The sequence below is a fragment of the Oncorhynchus keta genome, chromosome 26 (genome assembly GCF_023373465.1).
Source record: "Oncorhynchus keta strain PuntledgeMale-10-30-2019 chromosome 26, Oket_V2, whole genome shotgun sequence".
Taxonomy (NCBI): domain Eukaryota; kingdom Metazoa; phylum Chordata; class Actinopteri; order Salmoniformes; family Salmonidae; genus Oncorhynchus; species Oncorhynchus keta.
Window position 1 is genome coordinate 6,995,038 of NC_068446.1, and position 25,363 is coordinate 7,020,400.

At 42.1% G+C, this 25,363-nt stretch overlaps 1 long non-coding RNA gene across 1 annotated transcript; it reads left to right on the forward strand.

The window, feature by feature from the left end:
- Positions 1-2,197: 2,197 nt before the first annotated feature.
- LOC127912226 (uncharacterized) lies at positions 2,198-4,497 on the forward strand. Its single transcript, XR_008081589.1, has 3 exons — positions 2,198-2,866; positions 2,913-3,039; positions 3,381-4,497. It is a non-coding gene; the product is annotated as an uncharacterized LOC127912226 (long non-coding RNA).
- The last annotated feature ends 20,866 nt before the right edge of the window (positions 4,498-25,363 follow it).

Genomic DNA, 25,363 nt, shown 5'->3' on the forward strand with positions numbered 1-25,363 from the left:
ATACCTTATTTAGAGGCTGGGTTAGGGGCATGGAGGGAACTGGTAAAAAAAAGAAGTATTTCCTGATGAAGATAAGGTGAAGGAGAAGATGATGTCGAAAAAAAGTTGATGTGCTCTGTGTTTTCCAATAGCCGCCCATTCCCTATTCCATGTCCCCATCACCAGTGTTCCCATTCAGTAATATGGCCCATTTGTCCTGGCTGCTGGTCCTGTCACCGTGTCATCGGCCAAGGGTATCCCAGGATGTCCTTCTTTCCCCTCCGCTTGTCATGCTGGGCGCCTGGTTATGGTTATGTGTATGTGTGTGTGTGTGTGTGTGGCAGACAACGGTTATTGCGTGTGGAGATGGGATCTACCAAGATGAGGGACTGAAAATCTAATCTGCTGTCAATTGGATACAGCGCAGGGCTCTTTGCGTTCATATCTTAACCCCCAAACATTCTGCTGAGGTGGGAGAGGGGAATACACACACACAAACACGCATATATACACACACATCCACACACACAAAACCGCATGCAAGCACGCACACACACGCATACACACACACACACACACACACACACACACACACACACACAGACGGACACATACTGCCGAGACGCATGAAGTTAATAGCCAGCTAGCTCCAAACAGTGATGTGGAAAAGGGGGTTGCAGGAAAGGGAGAGAGATATGTGTAAAATAAATGGGTGAAAGGAGACAGGAACAAATGCGGAATTGTCCCCTTTTTTACCGTGGACATCTTTTCTATCACCATTCTGACCGGTACCTATCCGGCCATAACAGCCCACATATTAGAAACAGACCTTAACATGATGATGATGGCCATGATGATGATGATGGGGACAAAAACGATGATGGTTGTGGATATGATGGCTTACATCTCTCCCCGCGAGGCTGTAAATCGCACGCAGTAAAATTACTCAAGTAAAAGTGAAAGTCACCCAGTAAAATACGACTTGAGTAAAAGTCTAAAAGTAGTTGATTTGAAATATACTTACGTTTCAGAAGTAAATGTAATTAAACATATATACTTGAGTATCAAAAGTAAAAGTATAAATAATTTCAAATTCCTTATCTTAGGCAAACCAGACATCAATATTTTCTTGTTTCTTAAATTTACAGATAGTCAGGGTCACACTCCAACACTCAGACATCATTTACAGATGAAGTTAGTCTGCCAAATCAGAGGCAGTAGGGATGAGCAGGGATGTTCTCTTGATAAGTGTGTGAATTGGACCATTTTCCTGTCCTGCTAAGCATTCAAAATGTACAGAGTACTTTTGGGTGTCAGGGAAAATGTATGGAGTAAAAAGTACATTATTTTCTTGCGGAATGTAGTAGTGTAAAAGCAAAAGTTGTCAAAATATAAATGGTAAAGTACAGATACCCCCAAAACTACTTAAGTAGTACTTTAAAGTATTATTTTACTTAAGTATATTATATTACTTAAGTACTTTAAACCACTAATCGCATGGCAGAGAGCCCCAGTGATTGGCTGGAGCTTTCTTTCTGATCCCACAATGCACATTGATTGAGGTGCAATAGATCCATCGCCCCCCTCCTCCACCCCTCCTCAATCTCATCATGCCCCCAATTCTATAAACTCCTATCAAGGTGAGTGAGTGTGACAGGACTACTCTGTAAAAAAACAATGGCCCTTTGGCTTAGCCTAAAAAAACAACTGTCAACTGGTTACAACTAAATTTGTTTTCTCGATTGCAAAAACCCCCGGCATTTCTCAAAACAAAATATATGATTCAATGCCAACAGTTAAGATCAAGGTGGTGGCTGGGCTTGGCCCACTACAGTGGTGCTCGTCACTATCATGGTGCTTAAATAGCTTAAACAAACTCCGGCCCGATGAACTTGGCCCTCTCCATGTTCATCCATTAGTCCAGCTCGAGCAAGCACAACATTTCAATGGGTCTCTTTAGGAGATTGTTCATTTACATTACATTTAAGTCATTTAGCAGACGCTCTTGTTCGATGGCATTCTGATGCTACATCTCTTCCTGTGAACACCTCTTCCATGCATCCCATCTTCCCCATAAAACTCAGCAACAAAAAAAACGTCCTCTCACTGTCAACTGCGTTTACTTTCAGCAAATATTTGTATGAACATAACAAGATTCAACAACTGAGACATAAACTGAAGAAGTTCCACAGACACATGACTAACAGAAATGGAATAATATGTCCCTGAACAAAGGGGGGGTCAAAATCAAAAGTAACAGTCAGTATCTGGTGTGGCCACCAGCTGCATTAAGTACTGCAGGGCATCTCCTCCTCATGGAATGCACCAGATTTGCCAGTTCTTGCTGTGAGATGTTACCCCACTCTTCCACCAAGGCACCTGCAAGTTCCCGGACATTTCTGGGGGGAATGGCCCTCACCCTCTGATCCAACAGGTCCCAGACGTGTTCAATGGGATTGAGATCTGTGCTCTTCGCTGGCTTTGGCAGAACACTGACATTCCTGTCTTGCAGGATATCACACACAGGATGAGCCTGCAGCAAGGGTACCACATGAGGGAGGAGGATGTCTTCCCTGTAACGCACAGTGTTGAGATTGCCTGCAATGGCAACAAGCTCAGTCCGATGATGCTGTGACACACCGCCCCAGACCACGACGGACCCTCCACCTCTAAACCGATCCCGCTCCAGAGTACAGGCCTCGGTGTAATGCTCATTATAACATATTTGGTCTGACAGACATTTATGTCACAACCAGAATGCATTGCATGATGTCAACAAACATGGCTCCACACATAGCTGACAATTATCTTAGCATTAGCTCATCATAATCAGTGTAACCTTCAAAAACGTATTTTACACACATATGTGTATTTGAAGAGGCACCAGGTATTTATAAAACACATTTACCATGTGCCTTTTGATGAGGCACCAGGTATTTATAAAACACATTTACCATGTGCCTTTTGAAGAGGCACCAGGTATTTATAAAACACATTTACCATGTGCCTTTTGAGAAAAACAACAACCGGGGGAAACAACTGCGGGCTGAGTATGTTCAGGTACAGCACTATATACAGCACTATATACAGCACTATATACAGCACTATATACAGCACTATATACAGCACTATATACAGCACTATATACAGCACTATATACAGCACTATATACAACACTATATACAGCACTATATACAGCACTATATACAGCACTATATACAGCACTATATACAGCACTATATACAGCACTATATACAGCACTATATACAGCACTATATACAGCACTATATACAGCACTATATACAGCACTATATACAGCACTATATACTGTATTACTGCTACTGTTTGAAGCACATATTGGAACTATACTGTAAAAATAACTAACCAGATTATATTTTTAGAGGGTGATGGTGCATGATGCTGCTGTGCACCAACAAGAGTATCTTTGTTGATGAAGTGGGCTTCAACCTGGCCAAAACTCGGCGCCGTGGGCGGAACCTCATCGGTCAACGGTCGACCGTCCAAGTGCCTGGACAACATGGGGATAACATCTCCCGGTGCGCAGATATCTCTGAAGATGGTGTGGCAGGATGTATGCCATAATTTGGATCCTACAACGCTGCCCACCTCATTGTGTTTCTTAATGAATTTGAACAGGCCTGTCAAGGTGAAGAGGTCACATATGTCATTGTGTGGGACAATGGCAGGTTCCACCATGCTAAGGTGGGTCAGGCATGGTTTCGGGCCCATTCCCGATTTCATGATCCTATACCTGCCCCTTGCTCTCTTTTCCTCAATTCGATTGAGGATTGTTTTTCAGCATGGGGTTTGAAGGTGTACGATCGCGATCCCCATGAGCGTGCCAGCCTCCTTCAGGCCATGGATGAGGCATGTAAAGACGTCAGTGATGACCAATGACAAGCTTGGATTCCCCATGCCAAAAGGTTTTTCCTGCAGTGCAGGAACAAAGAGGACATTAACTGTGATGTGGATGTGAATTTATGGGAAAATCTTCAAGACAGGCTTGATGCAAATGAATGTGTGCTAAACATGACAATTTATTTAAATTAATTTAATTTGTTTCATTTCATTTATTCTATTTGATTACAGACAGTACACCTACTTTGGAATTATATTTGAAAAATAAAATGTTTTTTTTAGCGTGAATGATTTTAGAGGATGTCTTCATTGATCACACCTTTGATAGATATGATGAAAATAGTAGATGTTCTTGTACATTTTGTTGGGTAATGTAAGTGTATTGCCTAATGTGAAAACTGTGTAATCTACTGTAATTCACAGTACTGTACATATTACTTTCAGCACCTCCAATGGTGATTTTTGTTTCTATTGGATTAGAAGGATTAACGACTAAATTGAAAAGATATCATTATGTTGCGTTTATTAAACCAATGTTCTCATTACATTTCACAATAAGCGTATATTTTTAATCCATGGTTGTCAGGTGAGAGATGTTTACAATACAAATGAATGAACAATGACAGGTATTGAATGAAAGACTGGTTGTGACCAGTTTGGAGTTTTGTACTAAGAGTTGTGAAAAAGTATCACATACTTGTGAAAATAGAACCAAAGCAATAAAAAAAAAACTGTAAACAAATTCTCTTTCTCTGAGGAATTGTATTAGTGTGAAATAATATTTCCCCATTTTTTTAGCATACTATAAATATATAGCTCTTCTATGTAGTGTATATAGCTCTTTAAAATAGTATTTATTTTATAAAGACATTATTTATCTTTATCAAGGGTGTCAATCATTTCGGACCCCTGTGTGTGTGTGTGTGTGTGTGTGTGTGTGTGTGTGTGTGTAACCATGCTTATGCATGTGTGGGGAGCTGAAACAAATGTGAATGCAATAAAATCAGTTATAGATAAAGAAGCATATTATATATGCGGGACTCCATTTAGAGGAACAGTATAATTAATGACTTTCCCGATGAGATAACCTCAGATCTTTGAACGAGTAATGTTATAAATCAAAATGAATTGCATCGGGGTAACATCAATAGACAGGCACGATTTCATTTATGTGCATTCCAAATGCATTTTGGGAGATTTCCGAGGTGCCATATCTAATGCAAATGAAACGATAAAAAGCAACACAAGGAAATAGAGGAAAAATAATGACTTTTTTTTTTATTGCAATAATGTGTTCCTGTTCTGTTCGTATGACTGTGTGTGTGTGTTAGCGAGGGGGAATACATGTATTCATGTATGTGTCAGTGTGTCGTTCTTGTGTGCGTGTGAGCACGTGTATTCATATACGTGTCTGGATCTGTGTCTAAATGTGTGAATGCAGTATGAGCAGGATCTCGACAATATGGTTATGTAGTATTCTGTATAATTTGTGTAGTTTATGTTTATGTTTTGGGACTGCAGGAAGCCTAGTGGTTAGAGCATTGGACCACTAACCGAGAGGTTGCTGGATCAAATCCCTGAGCGGACAAAGTAAAGATCTGTCGTTCTACCCCTGAACAAGGCAGTTAACCCACTGTTCCCCGTTAGGCCGTCATTGTAAATGAGAATTTGTTTTTAACTGATTTGCCTAGTTAAATAAAAAATGGTGTTTGTGTGTGACTCACAGTATGTAGTGTTTGTGAGAGTTGGAGCCCTTTCTTTGTTCAGCCTCCCTTCAGCGATGAGCGAGTGAGTGAGCAAGCGTGGGAGAGAGAGAAAAATTGAGCACACAAGCACGAGAGAGATCTGTGCAGCACAGGAGGAGACAAAGGAATGTAGTGGAAAAACTGTGCAGGAGAAACATGAGATTAGGCCAGTACTGAACCCTGGACAATTGTCTAGCACAACACATTCACTACATTACCCTTAGCTCTCTGTCACGTTGATTAATCTAGTGTCGCTGTTGAATTTCTACTCATCTTGATTGTATCCCTACTGGGTTGATTTGTCTCCTTGCAGTGGCTGTTAGTATAGCAGGTCACAGTAGTTGCGGTTTAATATGAGAGTGTAGAAAATAATGATCATACATCTTTATGGTCTTCTCCAGTTCTCAGAAAATACACTTCTGTGTGTGTGTGCATTATTTCATTTGACCCAGGCTTCTCCTAATGTCTAATAGGTTGACTTCATGATTGGGAGATAGGCATAGCTAATTGGGTATCTGGGCAGTAGCCTGTGACATCTCTGCTCATTAGTGGAGTACTGAGGGCAATGCCCCAAATATGTCAGCCTCTATGATCACTGAGCCAAAGGGATGCTCATCTGCAGAGAGAGAGAGAGAGAGCGTGCGAGAGTGCGTGCTAGAGTGCGTGCGAGAGTGCGTGCGAGAGAGAGTGCGAGAGAGAGAGAGAGAAAAAAGTCCAGGTAAAAAGTTTGAGAATACCCGTCTCACAATTTACAATGCCAAATACACACCAGAACTCATTTTCTAAGAGGTGTTGAGTGTTCCTAAGTGGTCCAGCCTCAGTCCTAACTTAAATTTGCAGGATGGGGCAGTGCTTCCAGATGTTCTATGGCATGTTGTAGGCTAAATGCAAACATTAAAGTGACAGTGTGAAATATGAATTTGTCCTATAAATCTTTTGTCTCTGAACAGTTGTCGTGTTTTGTATCTTCCCTCTGTATCTCTATCTAATACTAGTTGCATTTACTAAATTGTTGTTTGTATTTGGAAAGTAGGCTACCATTTTAACATTTTGTCAGGCCTGGTCTGTACTAAATCTTATTGAGAGAGGTTACCTACATTTTGAAATAGTCTCTGAATAGTTGCATTTTACATTTTTACAGAAGTAAGTGGGTTGTGGGTTTTGAAATACTTTCTGAATATTGTCTTCTGATCACATTTTCAATATTTGTATTTATTTAGTAAATAATATTTATTTTCAAGTATAATATATTACACTTAATACATTTTGATTAATTTTGTCAAATTTACTACAATTTAAATACTCTAGGTTTTTTGTTGTTGTGTTGAGTGTGAATTGTTTATTTGATAGTGAGCGTGTGAGTGGCAAAGCAATTCACTTTTTGTCCTGAATACAAAGTGTTATTTTTGGGGGCAAATCCAATAAAACACATTGCTGAGTACCACTCTCTGTATTTTCAAGCATAGTGGAGGCTGCATCATGTTATGGGCATGCTTTCCACTAAACACTGGCAGATGAAATCACCTTTCAGCAGGACAATAACCTAAAACACAAGGCCGAATCTACACTGGAGTTGCTGACCAAGAAGACAATGAACGCTTCTGATTGGCCGAGTTACAGTTTTGACTTAAATCTGCTTACAAATTTATGGTAAGACTTGAAAATGGTTGTCTACAATGATCAACTGATTTGAGGTATTTTGAAAAGAATAATGGGCAAATATTGTACAATTCAGAAATGCAAAGCTCGCCGATGTCACGCCCTGGTCGTAGACATACCCAGAATGTCCCTCAGCTGTAATGTCTTGATGTCCTTAGTCTGTGTTAGTTTGCACCAGTTAAGGCTGTTTCGGTTTTCACTACATTTATTGTTTTGTAGAGTTTGTGTTTATTCATGTTTACGTTGTTTAAATAAACATGAATCGCAATCGACACGCTGCAGTTTGGTCCGACTCTCCTTCACCATATGAAAACCGTGACAGCCGAGACATACCCAGAATGTCCCTCAGCTGTAATCGCTGCCAACGGTGATTCTAGCATGTTGACACAAGGTTGTGAATACTTATGTCAATGAGACAATTTTCAATATATTTGCAAAAAATTGTGGGGTTATTGTGTAGATGGGTGAGAAAAAAATCAATTTTGAATTCAGGCTATAACAAAACAAAATGTGGAATAAGTCAAGGGATATGAATACTTTCTGAAGGCACTGTGTCTATCTGTGGTCTGGTGGATAGGCCAACAGATCAAATTATCCCTTGACATTATTGTCCAAGTACAGTACTGTACACCAAAGCTCAAGTACCGCAGAGTCCACATGCTGAACATTATAGAATAAGTCAACAGCATTTTTGTCACGATCGTTTAAAGATGGATTGGACCAAGGTGCAGCATGGTAGGCGTACATTTTTATTTCATTTTAAATGAGACCGAAAAAACCCCACAATACTAAAACGAATGGAAAGATATATGCAGTGCCGAAAGCAACTACACACAAACAAGATCCCTCAATCTAAGGTGGGGAAAACAGGCTGCCTAAGTATGATCCCCAATCAGAGACAACGATAAACAGCTGCCTCTGATTGGGAACCATACTAGGCCAACAAATAAATAGAAACATATATTTGCCCACCCAAGTCACACCCTGACCTAACAAAATAGAGAATAAACAAGTCTCTCAAAGGTCAGGGCGTGACACTTTTGGGACACTATCAGTGACAGTCATTTTTATGAAACGTATCGTGTTTTCTATTGTGGTACAGAACCTCTACGACGAGAGCTGTGTTGTGTTGCGGCTGCGGGTTAAGCAGAGGACAAAGGTAAAGCACAACACAAAAGGCAGCAGGTAAACTTCAACATACCTCTAATAACTAGCGTGTTTCCCTCCTCCTGTTGTTTCTGGCCCCGACGGGTCTCATACTGGTGCGGATCTAACACAACATGATCTGGGTGAGAGTCCGAATGAAAGTCTTTTACAGCAGGGAAGACAGGAGCGAAGGAAGATGAGAGGAAGAGGAGAGAGGAAGGGTGTGTAGAGGGGGTTGCCGTTCGATGTTCAGTGTGTTAGGCTCAGATGATGAGAGCTGAAGTTATCGCTGGTAATGAGCAGGAGGGTGTCGGAGCTGTGAGAGAATGTGACTGTGTTTGCGTGTGCTTGTGAATCCTATTTGTGTCAAATTGTTTTTTTGAACTTTTTGCAAGGCTCGGGTTTGTGCATGCGTGTGTGTGTGCATGAAGGGCCCTAGTTAGAGGCTACAGCAGCTTCCAGGCTCGTATCCATGTGTGTCAGTGTGAATGATGAAAGTTGAAGCATGTGCATCTGGGGAAAATATACTAAAGAAGAAAAAAATATACCAAAGAATAAGACAAACTATAAAGACAGTTTAATGACACACCTCAGTGAGCCGGTTATACTTAGGGGGAGAGTACACACACACCCGTTATATTTGTCCTACTTCACACAAGTGTGTACTTGTGTGAATTGGAAATGTTATTTTTTTGTTATATCCCAACTCTCAGTGAGATACCCTTGGCAAGAGGGGTCACAGCCAGGGTCAGCCATAATTTACAGCCTCCATGGAGCAATTGGGGTTACGTGCATTGATCAAGGGCACGCGGCAGATTTTTCACCTTGTCAGATTCGAACCAGTAGCTTTTCAGTTACTGGACCAATGCTCTTACCTGGAGGCCATCTGCCGTGTGTGTACATCTGTTCAGTATACATGTATCTCTGTGTGATTACATTCATCTATTTTTTAGTACAGTACGTTTGTAGCAGGCATTTAGACATTATGATAGTACAAGGTTATGCATGCTTTCTGGATGCAACATTCAAAGCAAGAGTTGCCTAATATTGGTACTATGAATGACCCTTTGAGTGGAGAAAACTAGTCCCCACTCTGTCCTAGATTGTGTCCAAAATGGCACTGTATTCTCTATATAGGGCACTACTTTTGACTTTTCACCAGAGCCCTATGGGTCCCGGTCAAAAGTAGTGTAATATGGAGGGAATAGGATGCCATTTTGGTCAGAGCGTCTCTCTAGTCTAAAGCCTTAGTTCCCAGTGCCAGACACAGTCTGCCAGACTCAGTCCTGACACATGCTGGGGAGACATATGTTCCTTATGGGAGGGGAGGGGAGGGGAGGGGAGGGGAGAGGAGAGGAACACTACACACAGCTTATCTTGCCACCCACTCCCTTTCTCCTTCAAAACACACACAATGCTAACCACATTTCTGATTTTGCCCTATTATAAGTATTGCGCACAAGTGATTTTGTCATTCTCAGTATGATGGCAGGTTGTATGGTAAGATCATATGGTCTGTGCTGTATGTGCTGTACTGTAATACAATAGGCATGATACCATCATGTCGCCAGGCTTTTCTCTGAACCAGTTATGTTTATCCTATATGTCCTGCTAGAGCTGTGTCCGAATACCCATACTGACATACTGTATACTACATACTTAATGAGTATATTCTACATACTATAAGGTGATTATAGTATACTGTAAACGAACAGTATCATTTCAGTTGAGTGTACTTGTGCTTCTCTTGTCTACGAGAAGTTAATGCTGTTGCTATGCAACTTCTTGCTAGCTTTATAGCATACAGTAGCTAACAAATGACTAGTTAGACATCTTACGACTTCATTAACAATATCCAAGCTAAGAGTGACGTGAATAATCAAGTCAATAAACTTTGGGTAGTTAGAAAGCATATAGTTAATATACTGGCAAGTTCGATGTATTAGTAGCCAACTAACATTAACTTAGGTAGCTAGCTAACATACCGGTACATACAAGCAACTGCTGTAATGATATGCTATGGTTCGTAAGGCTAGCTTAGCTAACAAATTGTCAGCTAACATCGGTGATAGTGTGCGATGCTTGCACACTTCATATTTTGGTACTTAGTACATCTTGGAAGTTTTAGCATACTAACTATATCCATACTATTACCAATAAGCATACTACATACTCAATTTCTACATACATTCTACATACATACATTTTCTACATACATTCTACATACATTCTACATACTACATACTCAAAGTCACAAGTAGTACAGTTAGTATAAGTATTTGAACAGACATGGAACAGGACAAGAACAGCGTCAGAACTGGGTAATACACAGACGTAAGACAGTTAATGCAGAAGCAGTGAATGGAGCTGGTGAACAGATATAGGGGAGGTAATAAAACAGGTGATTTATCATTTTAGAAGGCTAATTGATCATTAGAAAACCCTTTCGCAATTATGTTAGCACAGCTGAAAACTGTGTCCTGATTAAAGAAGCAATAAAACTGGCCTTCTTTAGACTAGTTGAGGATCTGGAGAATCAGCATTTGTGGGTTTGATTACAGGCTGAAAATGGCCAGTAACAAAGACTTTCTTCTGAAATTCGTCAGTCTAGAAATTGCCAAGAAACTGAAGATCTCATACAACGCTGTGTACTACTCCCTTCACAGAACAGCACAAACGGTCTCTAACCAGAATAGAAATAGGAGTGGGAGGCCCAGGTGCACAACTGGGCAAGAGGACAAGTACATTGGAGTGTCTAGTTTGAGAAACAGACGCCTCACAAGTCCTCAACTGGCAGTTGGCGCTGTTAAATTATTCCATAATTGCGAAAGCTTCATTAAATAGTACCTGCAAAACACCAGTCGCCACTTCTGTACTTGTCCTCTTGCTCAGTTGTGCACTGGGGCCTCCCACCCAGTTCAGGAGATGGCAGGGTGAATGTGACACTGACTCCACACACAGGTTCCTGTCTGTGCCCGACCTTTCACAGTTGCCATGGTGATGGTGGTTTGATTCAAATAGGCCTGTGATGCTGTGTGGTGGTTCTTCTGATTGAGTTAATTAGAGAGACTAGCTTCAGAACAGTCAGGGTACAGAACAACAGATTTTTACCTTGTCAGCTCGGGGATTCGAACTAGCAACCTTTCGGTTACTGGCCAAACGCTCTAATCACTAGACTACCTGCCATCCCAAAGTATATATATATATCCCAATTGCCCATTTCTGAGGTTCGTCATGGGTTATTATTAGGTTATTGTGGGGATAGACACCGCCTCATCACTCTGTAGTGTTGTTAATGCTGTCCATCACAGAGGATCCTGCTCTGCTCTGGGATACAGGGACATAGAGACATTAGAGCAGAAATGTTAACCTGAACCCCCAGATTTCAGTATGATCTAGTACACTTTATTTCCTGACATCCACAAATGACTCTCGACAATGAAGCCTTTGTGCAGCAAGACAAGGCAACATTGAGACAATAGGATTGAGGAGTACATGAAGTGTAGGCAACCTGAGTCAAGTTGATAACGTTCACTTTGCAAAGTTGTACTTCTCTTATCTGCTGTCAAACATGCATGCACACCCACACACACGCACCACACATACATACACGCACACACTGCTCATCTGCATGTCTACAAGTCTCCTTAAGTGATGGTGTCACTTCGCAGAGGGAGCGACCGAATTTCACATTGGAAGTGATGCTATAAGACAAAAAGATGATTGTATGAATTACCCTGAAATGACACCACCATGACTAAACAGCTGCTTTCTCTTGATTAAATCTTCCTTCTATCTCTCATTCGCGTATATTGATTCCTGTTTGTCTTTGCATATGGACGACGTGGCACTCTAAGTGCTATTATGCTGTTACCACACATTGGGCTCGGATGAATGACAGTGGTGAACTTTGCTCTCCATCTCATGGGCAAAATGCTGACCCTCCATAATCAGGATATACAGTATCTAATGACACTAAACGTGTGAGGCCCTCCACTGCAGATACTGATGATATGGGCCCTCTTCACAGTGACACGCGTTGAGCTCGGTTGATGGGTAGGCACCAGCTATTATCAAAGCCAGATTTACTCACAAAGTTCAAATTCACCATACAACAGAAAGCTCCAACAATCAGTGACATAGTGTATTCATTGAAATTGACAAACGATTTTCACCAAATGTAAATACCAATGTAGCCAAGATACACAAGCGATAGCTTCTGATGGCGGCATATTTCATGTCACCTGACAAAATTACACACTGCTCAACTCAGCTCAGACGTAAGTAGGTGGCACTAAAATACCAACACACACACAAGACACAGACACTCACACATGATAATATTATTATGTGAAATATTATTACACACACATATGCACTCAGTTTAGTACACCACCCAGTTCACAAAAGTGGTTCGCTCCTACAGACAGCATCTCGGAACGCACAACTCGTCGGTCCTTGTCAAGGATGGGCTATTGCAGCAGACCACCACACCGGGTGGTTCCTGTTTCATCATGCTGATGGCAGAGTCAGGATTTGTCATAAGCAGCATGAGTCCATGGCCCCATCCTGCCTGGTGTCAACGGTACAGGCTGGTGGTGGTGTAATGTTGTGAGGAGCAACGTTTCCATGCCCCTGAGAATTCAGGCTGTTCTGGAGGCATAGGGGGGTCTTAACCGGTACTAGATGGGTATACATAATAAACTGGCCATTGAGTGATATACAGTATAATAAATACGATTCTAACGAAACTTTCATATTAACAATCAAAATGACTTAAAAATGCAGTACACAGCATCAAAAACATATCTCAGCAAAATGGAATTCCAGCTTGATAAAGAAAATGCATTCAAAGGGATGTTAACCCGCAAATTACAAAGGAAAATGCAAAGGAAAATGAATCATGTGTTTTTGTCTGTTGGGGACTGGAGTTGGGACACTGCATTAGGGCATCTAGCCGGTCGGTCGTCAAATCATGTTATTTTTCACATGCTTGAAGTTCTGATTGCAACTCTCTATTTTGCGCACTGATAACCTCTGGGACTTCATAATCGTATCAAGCATGTTCAATGCTAGTTTGCAGTGTCGCAATTCATTTTTCTCAAGCAAAAAAACAAGAAGCTCTAGAATTAACAGAAGATTAGATTTTTTTCTTATGCATACGCCAACGCATTGACGGTAACAAAGAATTACCTCTCTAGTCGAATTAAACATAAGACCATTCCTGACTTTTTGGATCAAATCATGAATATATGATTGCAATAACTCATAAATATATATTGATTGCATATTCTCCATCATGCGTCTTTCGTTATATATCAGGGAATCTAATGGAACTCCAAATGAAAAATATAAAATATAAATATACCATGTCAGTGTCGCCATTAACTGTGGTGGACAGTAATATTTGATATGTGAATATGCAGTGTATTGTATATAAAGTTAATTTGAAAAGTATTCATACCCAATTACTTTTTCCACATTTTGATACGTTACAACCTTATTCTAAAATGAATTAAATGTTTTTTTCCCTCTCAACAAACAACACACAATACCCCATAACGACAAAGCAAAAACTGATTTTAAGAAATTTTACCATTTGTATAAAGAACAAAAATGGAAATATCCAAGTTACATAAGTATTCAGACCCTTTACTCAGTACTTTGTTAAAGCAGCTTTGGCATCGATTACAGCCCCAAGACTAATTGGGTATGACGCTACAAGCTTGGCACTCCTGTATTTGGGGAGTTTCTCCTATTCTTCTCTGCAGATCCTCTCAAGCTCTGTCAGCTTGTATAGGGAGCGTTGCTGCACAGCTATTTTCAGGTCTCTCCAGAGATGTTTGATCGGGTTCAAGTCCGGGCTCTGGCTGGGCCACTCAAGGACATTCAGAGACTTGTCCCGAAGCCACTCATGCGTTGTCTTGGCTGTGTGCTTATGGTCGTTGTCCTGTTGAAAGGTGAACCTTCACCCCAGTCTGAGGTCCTGAGCGCTCTGGAGCAGGTTTTCATCAATGATATCTCTGTACTTTGCTCCATTCATCTTTCCCTCACTCCTGACTAGTGTTCCAGTCCATGCCGCTGAAAAACATCCCCACAGCGTTATGATGTCGCCACTATGCTTCAATGTAGAAATGCTACCAGGTTTCCTCCAGGCATTCAGGCCAAAGTGTTCAATCATGGTTTTATCAGACCAGAGAATCTTGTTTCTCATGGTCTGAGAGTCCTTTAGGTGCCTTTTGGCAAACTCCAAGCGGGCTGTCATGTGCATTTTACTGAGGAGTGGCTTCTGGCTGGCCACTCTACCATAAAGGCCTGATTGGTGGAGTGCTGCAGAGATGGTTGTCCTACAGGAAGGTTTTCCCATCTCCACAGAGGAACTCTGGAGCTCAGTCAGAGTGACCATTGGGCTCTTGGTCACCTCCCTGACCAAGTCCCTTCTACCTCGATTTCTCAGTTTGGCCGGGCGGCCAGCACTAGGAAGAGTCTTGGTGGTTCCTAACTTCTTCCATTTAAGAATGGAGGCCACTGTGTTCTTGGGGACCTTCAATGATACAGAAATGTGTTGGTACGCTTCCCCAGATTTGTGCCTCGACACAATCCTGTCTTTGAGCTCTATGGACAATTCATTCAACCTCAAAAACTGTTTTTGATTGATGAGGGGGGAAATTATTTAATACATTTTTAAGTAAGGCTGTGTCGGGACATTGGATTGATTAATGTGACAACTGCTGTTCATCGAATGATTAACACTTTATAATTACGTGATTAAATGAATCGGGTAATTATTAACTCAGTAACCTGGGCACCATGGGAAAGTTTGTTTGAGCTTTATTGAGGTTCTATATCCCAAATTAACTCAAAGAATACCAGAATATCGATTTTACAACAGTCGCTTATTAATTAATTTCCTCAACAGTCTCATTCTGAACGTCGCATAATCCTGGAAACTGCACAAACCCATTAAAATAAGTCCGTACCACACCAATTGAGTTGATTATTTATTTAACAAGCTAAAATTATAATAAAAGATACACATACACACAGTCTAGGCTATTGATTAGAACTTAGTACAATGAAACAGGTCCCTAGCGGGCCAACACAATATGTCAAAAGTTACACAAAATGGTGATTTCAAAAGAGAGAGTGCACAAGAGAAAAGCACACTTGGCTACATTTGTAAACTTTACTTATTTTAACCCTAACCTTGCCCCGAACTGCCTCTCTTATGGGTCCGAATAAAATTATGCAATTACGTGTCGAAGGTTTCCGATGGAGTGTCTCTTCGTGGACCGGGTTCGCCTTCTCCTCTGATGACGGCACTTCTTTGGTTACCGGGTGTAACTCTCTGATTGTCCTCACGATGTCAGTGTCCTTTGTCTTAGTGGTCTGCAGACACACAATTCCTTGGAGAGAATAACCGGGTGGTCCTGCCCGCTTGAATTCATCCTCTTAGACACAGCTACTCATCCGTAGCATAGATTTGTTTAAAGGTTCCTTTGTCTTCTTCAACTTCGTGTTGCGTTTTGGAGTTACAACTAATTGGACCTTGGATGCAGCTCATGGTAACCTAGTTATAATGTTAATTCTTAACTCATATGTTTTATACCCTCGGGACAGAAATGGGCGTTTCCGTCTTTAGGGCAAGTTCTCTGGGCGTAATTAGTTACGAGGCAAGGTCTGGATTTTACTCAGATCCAATTTGGAAAACTAACTTCACATTTCATCTTTACAAAAACATTCTCCTTGATCTGGACATTTTTCACACAACGTACACCGCCGTTGTTCGGGGTCTGGGGTCACTTAGAAATGTCCTTGTTTTTGAAAGAAAATACATTTTTTTGTCCATTAAAATAACATCAAATGTTGTAACTGACTATTGTTGCTGGTAAGGGCAGATTTTTTAAAATGGAATATCTACAGTGGGGCAAAAAAGTATTTAGTCAGCCACCAATTGTGCAAGTTCTCCCACTTAAAAAGAAGAGAGGCCTGTAATTTTCATCATAAGTACACTATGACAGATAAAATGAAAAAAAAAAAAAAAATCCAGAAAATCACATTGTAGGATTTTTTATGAATTTATTTGCACATTCTGGTGGAAAATAAGTATTTGGTCAATAACAAAAGTTTATCTCAATACTTTGTTATATACCCTTTGTTGGCAATGACAGAGGTCAAAAGTTTTCTGTAAGTCATCACAAGGTTTTCACACACTGTTGCTGGTATTTTGGCCCATTCCTCCATGCAGATCTCCTCTAGAGCTGTGATTTTTGGGGCTGTTGCTGGGCAACACGGACTTTCAACTCCCTCCAAAGATTTTCTATGGGGTTGAGATCTGGAGACTGGCTAGGCCACTCCAGGACCTTGAAATGCTTCTTACGAAGCAACTCCTTCGTTGCCCGGGCGGTGTGTTTGGGATCATTGTCATGCTGAAAGACCCAGCCACGTTTCATCTTCAATGCCTTGCTGATGGAAGGAGGTTTTCACTCAAAATCTCACGATACATGGCCCCATTCATTCTTTCCTTTACACAGATCAGCCGACCTGGTCTCTGTGCAGAAAAACAGCCCTAAAGCATGATGTTTCCACCCCCATGCTTCACAGTAGGTATGGTGTTCTTTGGATGCAACTCAGCATTCTTTGTCCTCCAAACACGACGAGTTGAGTTTTTACCAAAAAGTTATATTTTGGGTTCATCTGACCATATGACATTCTCCCAATCTTCTTCTGGATCATCCAAATGCTTCCTAGCAAACTTCAGACGGGCCTGGACATGTACTGGCTTAAGCAGGGGGAAACGTCTGGCACTGCAGGATTTGAGTCCCTGGCGGCGTAGTGTGTTACTGATGGTAGGATTTGTTACTTTGGTCCCAGCTCTCTGCAGGTCATTCACTAGGTCCCCCCGTGTGGTTCTGGGATTTTTGCTCACAGTTCTTATGATCATTTTGACCCCACGGGGTGAGATCTTGCGTGGAGCCCCAGATCGAGGCAGATTATCAGTGGTCTTGTATGTCTTCCATTTCCTAATAATTGCTCCCACAGTTGATTTCTTCAAACCAAGCTGCTTACCTATTGCAGATTCAGTCTTCCCAGCCTGGTGCAGGTCTACAATTTTGTTTCTGGTGTCTTTTGACAGCTCTTTGGTCTTGGCCTTAGTGGAGTTTGGAGTGTGATTGTTTGAGGTTGTGGACAGGTGTCTTTTATACTGATAACAAGTTCAAACAGGTGCCATTAATACAGGTAATGAGTGGAGGACAGATGAGCCTCTTAAAGAAGAGGTTACAGGTCTGTGCGAGCCAGAAATCTTGCTTGTTTGTAGGTGACCAAATACTTATTTTCCACCATAATTTGCAAATAATATAATTAAAAATCCTACAATGTGATTTCTGGATTTTTTTCTTCTAATTTTGTCTGTCATAGTTGAAGTGTACCTATGATGAAATTTACAGGCCTCTCTCATCTTTTTAAGTGGGAGAACTTGCACAATTAGTGGCTGACTAAATACTTTTTTGCCCCACTGTACATAATGTAGGCGTACAGAGGTCCGTTATCAGCAACCATCACTCCTGTGTTCCAATGGCACGTTGTGTTAGCTAATCCAAGTTTATAATTTTAAAAGGCTAATTGATCATTAGAAAACCCTTTTGCAATTATGTTAGCACAGCTGAAAACTATAGTTCTGATTAAAGAACCAATAAAGCTGTCCTTCTTTAGACTAGTTGAGTATCTGGAGCATCAGCATTTGTGGGTTCGATTACAGGCTGAAAATGGCTAGAAACAAAGTTCTTTCTTCTGAAACTCGTCAGTCTATTCTTGCTCTGAGAAATGAAGGCTATTCCATGCGAGAAATTGCAAAGAAACTGAAGATCTCGTACAACGCTGCGTACTACTCCTTTCACAGAACAGCGCAAACTGTCTCTAACCAGAATAGAAATAGGAGTGGGAGGCCCCGGTGCACAACTGAGCAAGTACATTAAGGTGTCTAGTTTGAGAAACAGATGCCTCACAAGTCCTCAACTGGCAGCTTCATTAAATCGTACCCTCCAAAACACCAGTCTCAATGTCAACAGTGAAGAAGCTTCTCCGGGATGCTGGCCTTCTAGGCAGAGTTTCTCTGTGCAGTGTCTGTTCTTTTTCCCATCTTAATCTTTTCTTTTCATTGGCCAGTCTGAGATAGATTTTTCTTTGAACTCTGCCTATTACAATCTATGCAAGAATCGGAGTGCATGATTTGTCACCCGTATTTAAAGACATGTGAATAAAACAGTAAATAAATAAATAATTACCACACAAAACATTTTCTCACAGTGATATATTGATACAAGGTGGCGTGTGCAGCAGTCAATCACGTGACCTCTCACTCCCACTCTGAGCCATTCAATTTAGTTGTTTATGTATGTAGCTATTGAGCTAGGCTGTAGCATTAGTAATGTCTTTCAAAAGAAGGCAACTCACAAATGCAGAAATTCTGGAGATTTTTATACATTCTGACAATGAGTCTGAGTATGAAAGTCAGGAATCAGATTCTGACAGTGACAGAGAGGAGCTGCCCCCCCCCAACCTTGTAGCCATTGAGAACCCTGAATCTGAGGACCCCTTGTCCACTGACGAAATCCCAGTTCCATTTGAAGATGCTGGTGGTGATGGAGGCAGACCGACAGTGGATGCAGTGCCGGAGTTCTGTGGTAGCGTCACACCCTGATCTGTTTCACCTGTCCTTGTGATTGTCTCCACCCCCTCCAGTTTTCGCCCATCTTCCCTATTACCCTCAGTGTATTTATACCTGTGTTCTCTGTTTGTCTGTTGCCAGTTCGCCTTGTCTTGTCAAGCTTACCAGTGTGTTTTCGAGTTCCTGTTTTTCCTAGTCCTGCCGGTTTTGACCTCTTGCCTGCCCTGACACTAAGCCTGCCTGCTTGACCATTCAGCCTGCCCTGACCTCGAGCCTGCCTCCCGCCCTGTACCGTTTAGACTCTGACCTGGTTTACGAACTTTTGCCTGCCCCTTGTTGTACAATAAATATCAGAGACTCGAACCATCTGCCTCCTATGTCTGCAGCTGGGTCTCGCCCTGTCTCGTTATAGGAAGCTGGAAGGCCGCCAGCCATTTCACCCTTCCTGGCCCTGCTGTTTGCCCTCCCAGTCTGGAGTGCAATGCTCCTTGCCATTTCCAACTGAGGCAGAGTGCTTCAAGTTGTTTCTGACAGAGGAGCTGGTGGGAGACATAGTAGAGGAGACCAATCTCGATGCCCTGGGGCTACAAGAGAAGACAGAGCCAGAAGTGAGGGGGAAACTCCCTAAATGGGTGACAACCACAATTAGTGAAATGTATACCTTCCTGGTGACAGTCCTTCTCATGGGGATAGTAAAGAAAAACTCCCTAAGAGAATACTGGAGCACAGATCCTATGTTTGCAACTCCCTTCTTTGCCACCCTCTTTTCCCAAGACCGCTTCCTAGTTCTGCTGCAATGCCTGCATTTTCGTCAACAATGCTACTGCCAACATAAATGACCCGTTAAAAAATAAGAAATGTTCATACCAGCCTGACTTCAGCATTTGGTTCGCTCTTTGTGCCATACAAGGATCTATGCATCGATGAGTTCTTGATGTCATGAAAGGGTAGGCTGGCGTTACGTCAATATATTCCCTCCAAAAGGCACAGGGGTCAAGTTCTTTGCCATGTGCGACGTAAAGACAGGATTTGTCCAGGACATTATAGTCTACACAGTGTCCACCACTGACATCCAACATTATGAGGGGTTTGGGGTGTCCGGGTCCACGGTGATGACCATACTGGCTCCTCATCTCTGCAAGGGACACACTTTGTATGTGGACAATTGGTATAGCATCCAGCATCAGCTCTCCAGCAGCACAGGGGCCTGTGGCACAGTCAGGTCAAACAGGAAGGGGATTCGGATGCAGGAAGATGCAGAGAGGGGAGTTGGAGTTCCAGGAGAACAGTCAACAGCTGGCAGTAAAGTGGCATGACAAACGAGACATCCATGTCCTATCCACCGACCATACAGCAACTATGTCGGCCACAGGGAAGGTGGACCATCTGACGGGAGAGAGAAAGATGAAACCAGACTTTGTGCTTGACTATAACCTCACAATGGGGGCAGTGGATAAGGTGGACATGATGAACATATTTTTGGAATGCACTCCAACTACCAAGCTGTAAAATAAGATATTTTTCTGCTGCCCTCATTGGCCACATAGTTCACAGACAACTAACAGGTGAGATGATTACTAATTTGAAATTGACAAATTCAAACAACCTATAAATAAAAACAGGTAGCGGGCCTTGGTTTGAGGACAGGGCGGATTAACTGTCCTGTTGCATTACAATCACATTTTGGAACAGTGAGAGCATTCTGACATCGCATGCATAAAAAAACTCACGCTGAGGTAACAGATGGAGATATTTGGAATTCACGTATGAAAAGGTCAACGATGGTGTTGAAGTCGTGGGTGAACAGTGAGTACAGGAGAGGAATAAGCATGCAACCCTGAGGGGCCCCCATGTTGAGGAACAGCGGGGCAGATGTGTTGTTGCCTACCCTTACCACCTGGTGGCGGCCCGTCAGGAAGTCCAAAATCCAGTTGCAGATGGAGGTGTTGAGTCCCAGGCTCCTTAGCTTAATGATGAGCTTTGTAGGTACTATGGTGTTGAACGCTGATCTGTAGTCAATGAACAGCATTCTCACATAGGTGTTCCTTTTGTTCAGGTGGGAAAGGGCAGTGTGGAGTGCGATGGAGATTGCGTCATCTGTGGATCTGTTGGGGCAATATACGAATTGGACTGCGTCTAGGGTTTCTGGGATGATGGTGTTGATGTGAGCCATGACCAGCCTTTCAAAGCACTTCATGGCTTCCGACATGAGTGCTATAGGTTACCTTCACTTTCTTGGGCACAGGGACTATGGTGGTCTGTTTGAAACATGTAGATATTACAGACTCTGTCAGGGAGAGGTTAAAAATGTCAGTGAAGACACTTGGCAGTTGGTCGGCGCATGCTCTGAGTACACGTCCTGGTAATCCGCTTGTCCTCATGGCCTTGTGAATGTTGACCTGTTTAGAGGTCTTGCTCACATCAGCTACAGAGAGCGTTCGGAACAGCTGGTGCTCTCATGCATAGTTCAGTGTTGCTTGCCTCGAAGCGAGCATAAAAGGCATTTAGCCCATCTGGTAGGCTTGCATCACTGAGCAGCTCGCAGCTGGGTTTCCATTTGTAGTCTGTAATAGTTTGCAAGCCCTGCCACATCTGACGCGCGTCAGAGCTGGTGTAGTAGAATTCAATCTTAGTCCTGTATTGATGCTTTGCCTGTTTGATGGTTCGTCTGAAGGCATAGCAAGTTTTGAGGGAGCGTGCAATTGGCATGCTGACTGCAGGAATGTCCACCAGAGCTGTTGACAGAAAATGTCATGTTAATTTCTTTACCATAAGCTGCCTCCAACATTGTTTTAGAGAATTTGGTAGTACGTCCAACCAGCCTCACAACTGCAGACCACGTGTAACCACGCCAGCCCAGGACCTCCACATCCAGCTTCTTCACCTGCGGGATCATATGAGACCAGCCACCCTGACAACTGATGAAACTGTAGGTTTGCATAACTGAATAATTTCTGCACACTGTCAGAAACCATCTCAGGAAAGCTCATCTGCATACCCATCATCCTCACCAGGGTCTTGACCTGACTGCAGTTCGGCGTAGTAACCGACTTCAGTGGGCAAATGCTCACCTTCGATGGCCACAGGCACGCTGGAGAAATGTGCTCTTCACAGATGAATACCGGTTTCAACTGTACCGGGCAGATGGCAGACAGGGTATACTGGGTAACTTTAGTAGTGTATGTCGTCATGTGGGCGAGCGGTTTGCTGATGTCAACGGTGTGAACAGAGTGCCCCATGGTGGCGGTGGGGTTGTGGTATGGGCAGGTATAAGCTACAGACAACGAACACAATTGCATTTGATCAATTTACTAGGATCTGTACACAATTTCTGGAAGTTGAAAATGTCCCAGTTCTTCCGTGGCCTGCATTCTCACCAGACATGTCAAACATTGAGCATGTGTGGGATGCTCTGGATCAATGTGTACAACAGCGTGTTCCAGTTCCGGCCAATATCCAGCAACTTCGCACAGCCATGGAAGAGTAGGACAACATTCCACAGTCCACAATCAACAGCTTGATCAAACTCTATGCGAAGGAGATGTGTTGCTCTGCATGAAGAAAATGGTGGTCTCACCAGATACTGATTTGTTTTCTGATCCAAGCCACTACCTTTTTGTAAAGTATCAGTGACCAACAGATACATATGTACCCCCAGTCATGTGAAATCCATAGATTAGTGTCTAAATTGACTGATTTCCTTACATGAACTGTAATTCAGTAAAATCTTTTAAATTGTTGAGTGTTGCCTTTATATTTTTGTTCAGTGTATGTGAAAGCATTAAGACATGCATTGTAATTTTGAGTGTGGAAGAAGCGAACAAAAAATATTGTTGTCTATCAACAATGACAAGTCACCTGGGTCTGACAACTTGGATGGAAAATTACTGAGGATAATAGCAGAGAGTATTGCCACTCCTATTTGCCATATCTTCAAGCCGACTAGAAAATGATTCACTAAACCATAAAACTCAACCAAATCAACTAGAAACCAAAGGTCTCATCACCATCTGCAAGTCCAGAACAGACTATGGAAGGCACACTGTACTACATAGAGCCATGGCTACATGGAACTCTATTCCACATCAGGTAACTGATTCAAGCAGTAGAAGCGGGTATTAAAAAACAAATATAAATACACTTTATGGAACAGAGGGGACTGTGTACACATGACAAGACACGCAATCTACACACACGTGCACATGGTGTTGTATTGTAAATATGTTGTGGTGTAGTGGTGACCTGAGGGAACACACTGAATGTGTTGTTGGGTAAGATGTTATGAAACGTAATGTCATGCAGTATTTTAAACTGTATGTAACTGTCTTATGTTGCTGAACCCCATGAAGAGTAGCTGCTGTCTTGGCAGCAGTTAATGGGCATCCATCATAAATCATTTAACAAATACTATGCAATCGTTGTGCAGAAAGGTAACATAACTATTTCACTGGTCCGGAAGACAAGTGATCTCAGTGAGTACAGAATATTAATAAATGGTAAGTGTGTGGTAGGATGCAGTAGTCAGCGCATGGTTCAGCTGTTGGAATAGTCTTGTGGCTTGGGGGTAGAGGCTGGCTTTGAGACAGGTGGTCAGAGACTTGATGTTGACCCTCACTGCAGCGGATCCCCCTCCACTGTGCATTGCCTTCTCCAGCCTTTACGATCGGAGGCCTCTTTTAGGTAACGTGTAACTTGAATTTGGACCCCCTCATCCGTGGCATCCTGGGTTGCAAGGTTCCTCCGAATGGCTCCTATACACAAAGAAAGAACATTGAGTTACAACTGAATATCACATGGTTTTACACATGAATTTAAGTATTTACTTAAAAGTCAAGAAAAAAAGTGTAACACATTTAATAATATTAAAACTTATTGAGATTAGAGAAATTCCTTTCTCTTGTTTTCAAATTAACTTATGGCTAGATGGCTTGCAGAGAGCTGATAGCGGTCCTCTGAGTTGAGGCAACCCGCCAGAAATGCAAAAGTGGCCTGCTAAGGGCTTTAAGCGGTCCTCTGAAAAGGGGCTACACGCCGGAGATGTAAATCACGTCTTCAACGGCAAATGCTGCTCACCCACTGGCGGTAGGAATTTCTAACCTTGGGCAGAGGGAAAGTGCAACATTTGTGCATACCGGGGTTGGTTTGACTTTGGATAGCCCATCTGTGAGGCTAGATAGGGACAGTCAATACATTACACAATGTAAATGGGACAATATATTCATGTTGCACACCTTTTAGTCTCAATAAATGCTTTCAATATTGTTATATGAATTTCTACAATTTATACTTGGTTTCATTTGTATTTCTTTTACCCCTCTTTTCTCCCAATTTCGTGATTATGATTTTGTCTCATCGCTGCAACTCCCCAACATGCTCAGGAGAGGCTCAGGTCAAGTCAGGCGTCCTCTGAAACATGACACGCCAAACCTCACTTCTTAACACCTGCCTGCTTAACCAGGAAGCCAGTTGCACCAATGTGTCGGAGTAAACACAGTTCAACTGATGACCGGAGTCAACCTGCATGCGCCCGGCCGGCCACAAGGAGTCGCTAGAGCGCGATGAGCCAAGTAAAGTCCCTCCAGCCAATTGTACGCCGCCCTATGGGACTCCCGGTCACGGCTGGTAATGACACAGCCTGGGATTGGTCTAAAGTTGGCATTAATAGAAAAGTAACTATGCATGAGCATGTTTGTCCTCCATGCAAACTTTAGTCCATGCATATGCAGAATTTCTAGTGGTTGAAGTATTGTTTTGCAAGCAGGCAAGTACATATTTTATGCAAATAGGGGATATGATGACACTCTTACTCATCAAACACAATAACAAGATGCAGCCATTTGCAATTAGTGAGAAGAATGAAAATCTATGTGTTTTATTTTTGGAATAATTAGACATAGGAATCTATTCCTATTCTGCCCACACCTCTAGAGAAATGTGATCAATTTGTCCATTGCTCTCTCTTTTAGAAACTGCCAAAATGCTTGTTCACACTGCAGTTTTATGACAGGTCTGATTTATAAGGGGAAACTTGCATATGTATTATTTTCAGAAATGGCACAATAATTTAGAATATATTTAGTGTTATAAATGATGCCCAGGGCACAAAATGCAAACTTTTGAGGAAAAACTGGCGCACAAAAGTTGTGGTATATTCTATACACAACGTTTATAAATGAGGCACCATATCTCCCTGATCTTTTAATTATACTACCTGGCCGGACTTGCCCTCCTCCTCAACAAGTGGTCGGGTGCAGTTAGCCTTCTGATGGCTCTTTTTTTTTGTATC